Below are 10,088 nucleotides of genomic sequence, written 5' to 3' on the forward strand. Positions count from 1 at the left end.
AACAACATTCACCAACAAGGTCTCTGCTCCCCTTGGACCTCCATGGGCTGCAGGGGCACAGCTGCCTCACTGTGGGCTGCAGGGGAATCTCAGTTCCAGCTCTTGGAACACCTCCTGCCCCTCCTTCTGCACTGATCTTGGTGTCTGCAGAGTTGTTTCTCTCACAGTGTCTTACTCTCACTCTGCTATTATGCAGCAGGTTTTTTTCCCCCCTTTAAATCTGTTATCCCAAGGGCACCTCAACCATCACTGATGGGTTTGGCCCTGGCCAGCGGTCAGTCTGTCTTGCAGCTGAGTAGTGGCATAAGGAGAAGTGTGATGCAGACACCAGTGGAACTCATAATATAAACTACTGTGTGCCCTTTGAAGGGTTGTCTAAAGTGAATATTCAAAGCAGGTTCCTGGTTTTTATTTTACCAGTTCAGTTTGCAGCAGTTCTTCTGTTCTGAAGCTGGCCAAGCTTTCAGCTTGAACAATTTTTCATTTCCCAAAAAAGCCATTGGCAAGATTTTGTTTTGATGTCATTTCATGGCATTGCATACTTGCATAGGTCATATGAACTTTGTTGGCACACCAGAAGTGAGACTTGTAGTCACACTGGAAAATACATTAGTTGCCCAATTTGAATGTCACCAACACAAGTGAAGTTTCTGATGTGCTCTCAGAAGTGTTAACAAGGTGTGAGTTTAGGCAAAATGTTTGTGAAGTCTAAATAAACTGCAGTTTCTATCGAGTTTTTTTTTGAAAATCATTGAGTTTTGAGAATTTGGATGTACTCTGCAGATGACTCCTTGATAAAAAAACAGGCAAACCAAAGCCTGGAATTAAACAGAAGGAAAAGCTGAAGTTTGGTATAACATACCCAGCTGGAATGTGTAAACTTCAGGCAACATACGTCGACTCAAGTCAAGCATTTCATGCAACTTTATTTTTATTACCTTCAAAGCACAAGAGATTCTGCTGAAATGCACCAGAGGGAAGAGAGCGTGAAGGGAATGAAAACGGGTAAAAGATTCAGTGTGGTTGGGAGTTATGGATATTCCACGGTGAGTCTGGAGAATGAAACTCAGCCTGTCTGTGATGAGAGGGGCATGGAGGAGAGGGAATCAGAGGAACTGGTAGATAGGGAAGGCAGCTGGGACACTGCAGAGGACAGAGGAGGGGCACAGGGTGGGGAGTGTGGGGCAGAAGGTTAAGAAGGAATGATGCCAACCATGGTCCAGTGGTTGGAGCAGGTTCTTGTCAGAAATAAACAAGGAACTCGGGGCTTCCGGTGGTCAATGTGACTCCCTGTTTGTCCCAAACAGGGACAAAACCTGTTACTCAAATCGTGTGTCACATCTCCTTCTTGCCCTCCCTCCTCTCTCCAAGTCTGGCTTTACCTCATTTGTGGGTGTCTGAAGGCTCCTGTTGACCTTCTCAGTGACAACATGACATGACACAGTGGGACTTCCGTGTTTTGGGTTTGGTTTTGCTCTTTGTAAGTGCTGAAAAGTACTGACAGAATAGCCCCCAGAAAATTACTGAGATCACAAGTCAATTGCTAATAACTTCAATTGAAAGGGAGTGCAATGGATATGGAGGGATGAAAGTCAAACAGCTTTACAGCTGATGTAGGTGCTGCATAAGAGATTTGTATCAAAGAATCAGTGTCTTTCTGTCAAATCAAAAACTCAATTGATGAAAATAAGGTTAATACTTTATTCTGTTGTTTTACTTTGCCAACAGCTGAACACTAATTAGTATTTTTGAGGTGTGTCCATTTAGCTTTTCTTATTATTTGGCAGCACCTGGAGTATGAAACTAAAATGCTCCTTGTTTCTATGTGATCTCCACTTTAATTCCTACTGCCATTTCCCAGGTATCAGCTACAAATACGAGGAGTGAAATCTTGACCCAGGGAACTGAACACAAGTTTTTTTCATTCTAAGTTAAATATTCTGTTATTTAAAAGAGCAGAGATATAACCGAAGGTTTTTAAGCAGCTTGAAACCATCAGCCAAATCCTGTCTCCTAAATTGTGTAAAGTCACCATCCCTAGCTACAGGACTGTGCATTGACATGGAAAATATGTGACACAAGAATTCATTGCTTAATGTCCAGTGGAATGTGGTAGGATTTTATATCAAAGAAAAGCATTAGAAATTTGTATTTGAAAAGATTTCTTTAGCAAATGAAGAAAATCAGCTTCTTTATCATGATCTGCAATAGGTGACACTGTGTTTTCTATGTACAGTATGGCCTAGGTTGGACATCAAGAGGAATTTCTTCATGGAAGGGGTTGTCAGGCACTGGAGGGAGCTGCCCAGGGAGGTGGTGGAGTCCCCATCCCTGGAGGTGTTCAAGGAACGACTGGACGTGGCACTCAGTGCTCTGGGCTGGTTGACAAGGTGGTGATCAGTTGGACTCGATGACCTTGGAGGTCTTTTCCAACCTATTTGACTGTGGTTCTGAGATAGCTGAGGTGCTCCATTCTCGGTGGCATTCTCTGGATTCTCTCAATACTCACAGGCCAGTGACAGCACTTAACTTTCTTGTCACAACAAAGAGCCAGTTTCAGGCTTCTGGGTTTTGAGGTCAATCTGGGTCTTACAGCCAGTTCTGGGGGAAGTACTACAGCGAGCACAGACCTACGTCTTTTTTGGAAGGCTCACAATTGCATTACATAATAGAGAGCTCCACCTCTGACTCATCATATTGTTCTATTTCCCCTAATATGTAAATGAAACCACAGAGTTGTTTTGACTGGAGCTGGTTTTTACATCCCTCGACAACCACTTCAGCAACTGGAAGCTTTGCCAGAGGAGGAGGTTATGCAAATGAAGGAGTTCAAACTCCACCACAGCCGGCTCAGAAGGAAACAGTGAAGCTTTAACATAACAAAACTGTCTCGGTATTTCAGAACTGGAAGTCTGGAAAGAGGGAGGACTGAGTTGGTACTGGGGAGAGCTGTGCTGAGGAGAGTGTCTCATGCAAACAAATCCACTGTGCACCACATAGAACCCACACATCTCCTTGCCCACCCTCCAGTCCCACCCTCCAGCCTTTGTGCAACAACATGTATTTATTATTCAGGAGGAATTTCTTCACTGAAAGGGCTGTCAGGCATTGGAAGGGGGTGCCCAGGGAGGTGGTGGAGTCCCCATCCCTGGAGTTGTTCAAGGAACGACTGGATGTGGCACTCAGTGCTCTGGTCTGGTTGACAAGGCAGGGATTGGTCAGGTTTGGTCTCTGATCTTGGAGGTCTTTTCCAGCCTCAGTGATTCTGTGATTACTGCCACCTTTTACACTGCCAAGCCACAGACAATTTTCAGTTGTTTCTTAATGAGAAAATGCTGGAGTTACCTGGGAAATACTGGGCTCCCAGCCTTCCTCTTTCTGTCTGTGGTTTCACCACAATTCTTATATCTGTTACAGGTTTGTACAAACAAAAAGTAAAACCTTGCCGAAACTCAAAGTGAGTGAGTTTCTTTTCAGTGAAATTGTGAATGAAGGTGGAATTTTCTTTGTTACCATATGTTCCATTACTTCAAAAAGTCATCAGTAAGGAGGAAAGAGATTGAAAAATTTGGGAAGAATTTTTAATCAAAACCAAACAAGAAAGGCTGGGACCACAGGCAAAATGGACTTAGTGGGTTATAATAGTGTTTTTCTTTTAAGTTTCCAACACTAAGATTCCTCAGAACTAGATTATGAAATTTTTCTTTAAATGCTTCCACTTGTCTTTCCTTCTTGTTTCCTTCTTTGTTTCACTGATTTTCTTTGGTTTTCTCTCTTTCTGCCACCCTTCTTCCCCAAATCTATCGAGACAAATTTTGGAGTGCCTAATGCTTTCCTAATAATTACAGTAAGTCTTTAAACTTCCACAGAAATCTAAAAACTTTCTTATCTCTCTATGACCAGTTCATCTCCCACAAGCTGCCCAAACCTAAACTGACTTGAACAGATTTTAGCCCCTTTTCCCTGTTAGCATAGCAGGAACCTTTAGAAAGGACAGTGTTCTCATGGGCATTTGGACATCCACCTGCTGGTATTGATAGTTATTAGAAACTTGCAAGCAGCCTGAGTATCATTTGGAATTTCAAAGTAACTACTGGGATATTGCCTATTTTTCTATGTGCTCCAGCCAGTGAGCAATAGCAGTGAAATCTCAGAGGGATTTCAGCTTCTCAGCCTCCTCAAAGAGCAGCAGTGGCACCAGCTGGAATGGCTTTTGTTGGGATTTGGGTCAAGAGGCCTGAGTGCCACATCCAGTTGTTCCTTGGACACCTCCAGGGGTGACTCCAACACCTCCCTAAGATTAAGCAAAGGGAATTTTTTTTTTTTTTTTGCTTAACTTTGACCAACTGACAAACTTGGTTCTTTTAAGAGAAGTGGCTTTAAATTTTCCTTCCCAAATGCCGATATGCTGAAGTGGTCTGTGAGGAATATTAGACTTCCTTGCATTCTGCTGGATTTCAACACTAGTAGTGTTGGGGGATTTTTATATCAAATGAGAAGTGGATGTAAAGAGTCTGCAGGACAAACCCTCATGGCTCAGTGTTTGTGCAAGGACTGGTGATAGCAGACATACAGCCACACACAGTGTTTTCTACTGAAACCTCATCCACACCAAATGGTTTTCTGTGTGCTGTTAATGGGAACGTACCTATGTCTTTTCTGCCACATTTCTGCCTGCCCTGACAGGAGTTCTGATTCAAGTCATAGCAACTGAACATGTCAGATGGGACCTTTCTCAACAAAGATGCCTCTTGCTCACTACTGAGCAGGGCAATGTGAGATAGAGTAACTTTCACCCTCTCAAGAAAAATCAAGGCTATTTAGTAGAATTTGTGTTTCTCCCCCCATCTTTCCTTTCCTTTCCTTTGGATTTGTTATATATAAGTAAAGCTGCAATGTAAATGGTGAAGTTCCATCTCACCTGCTCAGTCACAGGTGTTCAAGAGACGTTTGTACCTAAGACATTACAGTGTTTACGGGGTCCTTTTCTCCTCATTTCTATTTCTTCATCTTCATGGACAACCAACTGTAAGGAAAGGGCAGTGCAAATTGCAGTCCCCTGTAATGGAATGGTAATGACAGTGCAATGGAAACTCACAGCTGCTCAGGGTTTTAGCTCCAATGGCCGTTCCTAAACCATGCCCAGCCACCTCCCCTCTGCCAGCTGTGAATAAACTTTGTCTTCAGTTATTTATAGCTGTGCTGCAGATTGGAAGGTTCCTGTTTTCTTAGAATGACGCCCTTTGTTGCAGAGTTCTGTGGAGAGCTTTGTGTGACTCCAGGGACTCGGCTGCCTTCAGACCACATCCTGTGTCTGCGGCGTTCCTGCCAGCTGCCCGTGGAGCAGTGCCAGGCCCATGGAGCAGTGCCAGGCCCATGGTGCTGACCACAACCTGCAATGTGACCAGCCCTTTCAGCCAGCAGGAAGTTCCCTGCAGATCCGGATGGAGGTGCCCTTCCATGAGGGTGCTCGGAACACTTCAGCAGTTTGTTCATTAAGTTCAGCAGGTTGGGAAAAAAATGTTGTGCCCCTGCAAGATTTCTCTCCATCCCATCTCTGTACACCATTCATTGGCGTATTCTAGGCTGCTCTCTCTGATGGAAGTAGTTTTGTGCTGAACTCTCTAAATCTTTAGCAGATCATTCATTTGAGACCTATTTCTTTACAAGAAAACAAGCACAACATTGCTAGTTCTAGCCAACACATCAGAGACAAATTAATTACAAATATGGATCATTAATTGATGCCAGCAGATGTTTTATTCTCGAAATTAGCACCTCAGACTGGGCTGTTTTAATTAGCACTAATGAAATACTCTCTTTTTTTAAAAACCTCTCAAAAGTGCCAGACGTGGTACAATTGCTGTGGGTGTCCTACGCAGGGCCAGGAGTAGGACTTCAATGATCCTTGTGGGTGCCTTTCAACTCAGGATATTCTATGATTCTGTGAAATTACAATTGACAGCTTGTTTGCTTTGGGCAAACAACAGTTCCTTTTACAAAGGGATTTATTGTTGCAACTGTAAGACTAAAGCATTCAGATGATTCTTGCTCTCAGATATTAATTATAGGTGGAGGAAATTGAAACAGAACATATAAAATTGATATTATTATTATTACAACTGCTTTTGCATAGGGATATTAACATTTAACTTCGAGGTAGTCAGATGTGTGAATACGGAAGAGATTCCGCAATGCAGGAATTTCTCCTCCTGTTTCTGACTTGCCTTAGAAGATAGCTTTTCTACACAGTATCAGAGGAATTTACATTGTGGGAAGTCACAAGTGCAAGCAAACCCTTTGTCAGCCCCTGGAAGCCCGAGATAAGCAGTGTCAGGTGTTCTGTTTTCAGATGGGCCTCCCTGCAGTCGCTGTCACTGTGGCAAGGAAGTAATTCCATTTGTGGCTGAGACCACATTTGATTGACTCTCTAGTGCTGGGGAAAGGTTTGGTGGAGATAGGAAGAAACTCCACAGTGTGTTGGTTACGTCAATGCCTGTTGGGTAACTTCACTGAGCTTCGCACAGAGGAATTGAATTCTTGTTTCCACTGCTCTCAGGAGTGTCCTCGGGGATTTTGCCTATAGAAAGAGGCAACAGGAAATGCCAATTAAAATGTAAAGTAAAAAAAAGGAGTGATGCACTCTTGGCTAAAACTGCTTACAAAGTTAAGTGGAATTTGGGTGCCAAGGAATCTTTATGCTCTGCAGCTTTGCCCTGTGGGGTTGGAGATTGAGTTTAATTTCTACCCTGTTCATTCAGTCTCCAGTTGCACAGAGTGAGGACTGTCCCCCCAAATCACAGTGAACTCCAGAGAGCAGAGTAAGGAAGAGACACAGAAGAGTCAATAATCACTGTGTGAGAACTGCAGGGGTGATTTATTTACTGACCAGGATAACATTCTCTTCTCCCTGTAATCCAGAATGTCCTGGTTTCATACCTTCATACTTTCTGTCCATAATAAGAGCAAAACCCAGCAAAGACTCTCCTCTTTTGGCACAGGGTTAAATGAGCTCTGATATGTGCAAACCCCAGTAATTTTAACTTGAATGGAACATCCATCATCCACTCACAGCTCTGAAGAGCTCTGTGTAGAGGATCACCTCCAAAAAAGGTCCCCTGTTCTGTTTTCATCAAAAAAACAACCCTAAGTACAAATCCATGGGCATTTTAAATGTGAAACACTCCTTTTCTTTTTTCTTTTTTTTTTTGGCCCTGTATCTCCTTAGGCAAATTTAAGAGAGATCTCATCCTTGCTCAGGTCCAGGAATTTACTGACATTAGTCAGTTATTTCACCTGGGTGACAGATGCTGTTTCTCTGGGCCTGCTGTGGTGCATTTAATCAGGATGATGTCAGAGCCAAGGGAGGAGCAGGGGAGCACAATTCCCAATATGAGCAACTCAAGGCACATCCTCATCCTCCATGGTGTGATGGTAAGCAGAAACAAATGTGTTCACTCCAGGCAAGCAGTTTCATCATTCTTTTGGGAAAGTCCTTGGGAAGTTTCCTCATGTAGGGCTTTCTCTTCACTCTGACATCTGAATTGTTTAGTGGAAGGCAGTTATTTACCAAACTGTCATTGAGTTTGCATGAACACGAACGTGCTCCTGGTCACGAACAGAGCTGAGAGAGCACTGGGAGAGCTCAGGACAGGGACCATGGAGAGAAACATGTACTGATTGTCACTGCTATTCCATTCTGGATATGGAGTATCAGCACCCTAACCTGCCCCTTGTCCTTGAACAAGGAGCCTTCTGCAAAGATCTCAGTCAAAAATGGGTGGTGGCGGCAAGAAATTGAGTCGTTGTGGTTGGGTAGGAAGCAATTCCTACTTATTAATTAATTCCCATTAATTTTACAACAGTCCATATGTCGATGCAGCTGGTAATAAGACAGCCAAAATATAGTTAAAAATCAAGGACTCTCTCATGTCTCTTTCCTCCACTTGTTTAATGATTTTTGGCTGCAGAAACATCCTATTAATGGTAAAATAAATTTTTTAAAGACTTCAACCCTTCCAAGATCAATTCAGTGAACTGCTTCATATCACAAACACTGTAACAACAACTGTCCAGCAGTTTAAAAACTGACCAAGAAAGCTGATACGTGGTGAGAAGAGAAAAAAATACTGTATGGACCTTGTGTTCTATGGCTACAATTAGTAACTGAAATAAAGGACAAGGACAATAATTTCTAAAAGTACAAAAATGTAATACAGAATTACAGCACTACAAAAAAATTTCAGTCCTACAGAAGGTGTGGGGTTGCACTGAAAAAAGTTGCACTGCAAAATTAACTTTTTGTGCTTCCATTTTTTTAAATTGCAAAGAAATTGTTAAAATATTTTATATGCTCCCTATTAGAGCTCAGATCTACTCTGAACACCTTTTCAATAGACAGAGTTCAGGAAGGTGAATTCCGTGGCACATTTCCAGCTGAACCTCATGTGCTGCTGGCCCCTGTGGTTTGCTGCACAATTCGCTGTATGAAACCAACTACACAGAGAGAGCAGAATATATTCATTTTCTTTCCTTGAAATTCTGTGATATATGACTCAAGTGGATATTAAAAACCCGAGTTTCACTTTTCTTCAAATTTTCCAGTGGAATTTCAAATGTCTGTTGAGAATGTTAGACTACTGTGGTGGCCTTACTCTCTTAAAAGCTCATTTAGAAGCATCTTAGAATGGACTCTGGGTCACTTTGCAAACCTCTGTTGCACAGAGTATATTTAAAAAGACTGACACGTGCATTCATTCCCTAAATAAGAGAGAGGATAGACCTGGTTGTCCTGATCCACTCACAAAGGAGGCAGGGACCACACTTCAGGTCTGATCACGATCCATTTAAGAACACTGGAAGTTTTTCCTACCCCTGAGTCCAGTGCTTCTGGGCTGTTTCAGCCACAGCCTTTCCACAGGCACCTTGGCTCTTCAGAAAATCTGAAATGAGTTTTTCTGTCTGGCTTTGTAGCTTTAGTACCCAAGAGGTTTGTGGTGGACAGTGGAGCAAAGGCTGTTTCACTGACGCTGAGACATCCATTGAATCTGAGGGAGGAAGATTAAGCCTGAATTGTTTTGCCTTTTAACACAGAACATTCCTTTTTCCATTGTACCAATTCTGTAAATTTGCATTAATCCAAATTTGTCTTCTATTAGGAAAAGAAAATTAAAGAAAAAAAGAAAAGGCTTCTCCCAGATTCCCTTTTGCAGTTTATTGACAAAAAACCTACATAACATTTTGAATTACATAGTTTTAGTTAGTTTTCATTAGTCCTAGATTACTATCAAACAACCCTATTATTTTTCTAATGATAGTATAAATAACATTCATAATTTTACAGGAACACATCTTTTCTTGACATAACTGTTAAATCTTGGATTTACATGACAACACGCGGGGTTGAATTCTCAGCTTACATTTATTTCCTACAATCAGCTTCTAGATATTGTGGGTGCAAAGAACAGCCGAGGAACGGGGCCTGGCTCCACCCTGAATCCTAAAGCCCAGCAGGAGACAGGAAATACTGTTTACAAAAGTAGATAATACGTGGGACTGCGCAAGGCTGGCAGGGCTACAGCCCCTCCTGGGCACAGTTATTCCAAAGGCCACCTGGTGCCACAGCCAGGAGGATTTGCCAGTCCACAGTCACTCTCCTACAGTGGTTGATGGAAACCCTCCCACATCAGAGCTCCGGAATTTTAAGCATTCAGGGTTGGTTACCAACCTGTAATCCCACTTATTACAACGTGATTTCAGCAAAGAAGTTACAGGAGTGACTGTCATGTCCCAAAAGTGACCACTGGAGTAATTTTAGGAGTTTTCTTTGACTTTCAGAAGTTCAAGGATGCTTCAGTGGTTTATCTGTGAAACGACCTTGCTTTCCAAATATGACCTCATTCCTTAACAGTCATGGGAGGTGTCAAAGCTCTTATTACATAATTTAAAATACCTTTTCACCACCTTCAGGAACCTGGAATTTTCTGACAGGTAAAAAAATGATGTAACAAGATGCCTGGATCAGGGCTGGGCATCGAATGTTACTGTGAACTGCTGGTATCCCTCATAAGATGGGGTCCCATTCTCAG

Source organism: Myiozetetes cayanensis, unplaced genomic scaffold, assembly GCF_022539395.1.
Source record: "Myiozetetes cayanensis isolate MyiCay16 unplaced genomic scaffold, myiCay2020 scf17, whole genome shotgun sequence".
NCBI classification, from domain to species: domain Eukaryota; kingdom Metazoa; phylum Chordata; class Aves; order Passeriformes; family Tyrannidae; genus Myiozetetes; species Myiozetetes cayanensis.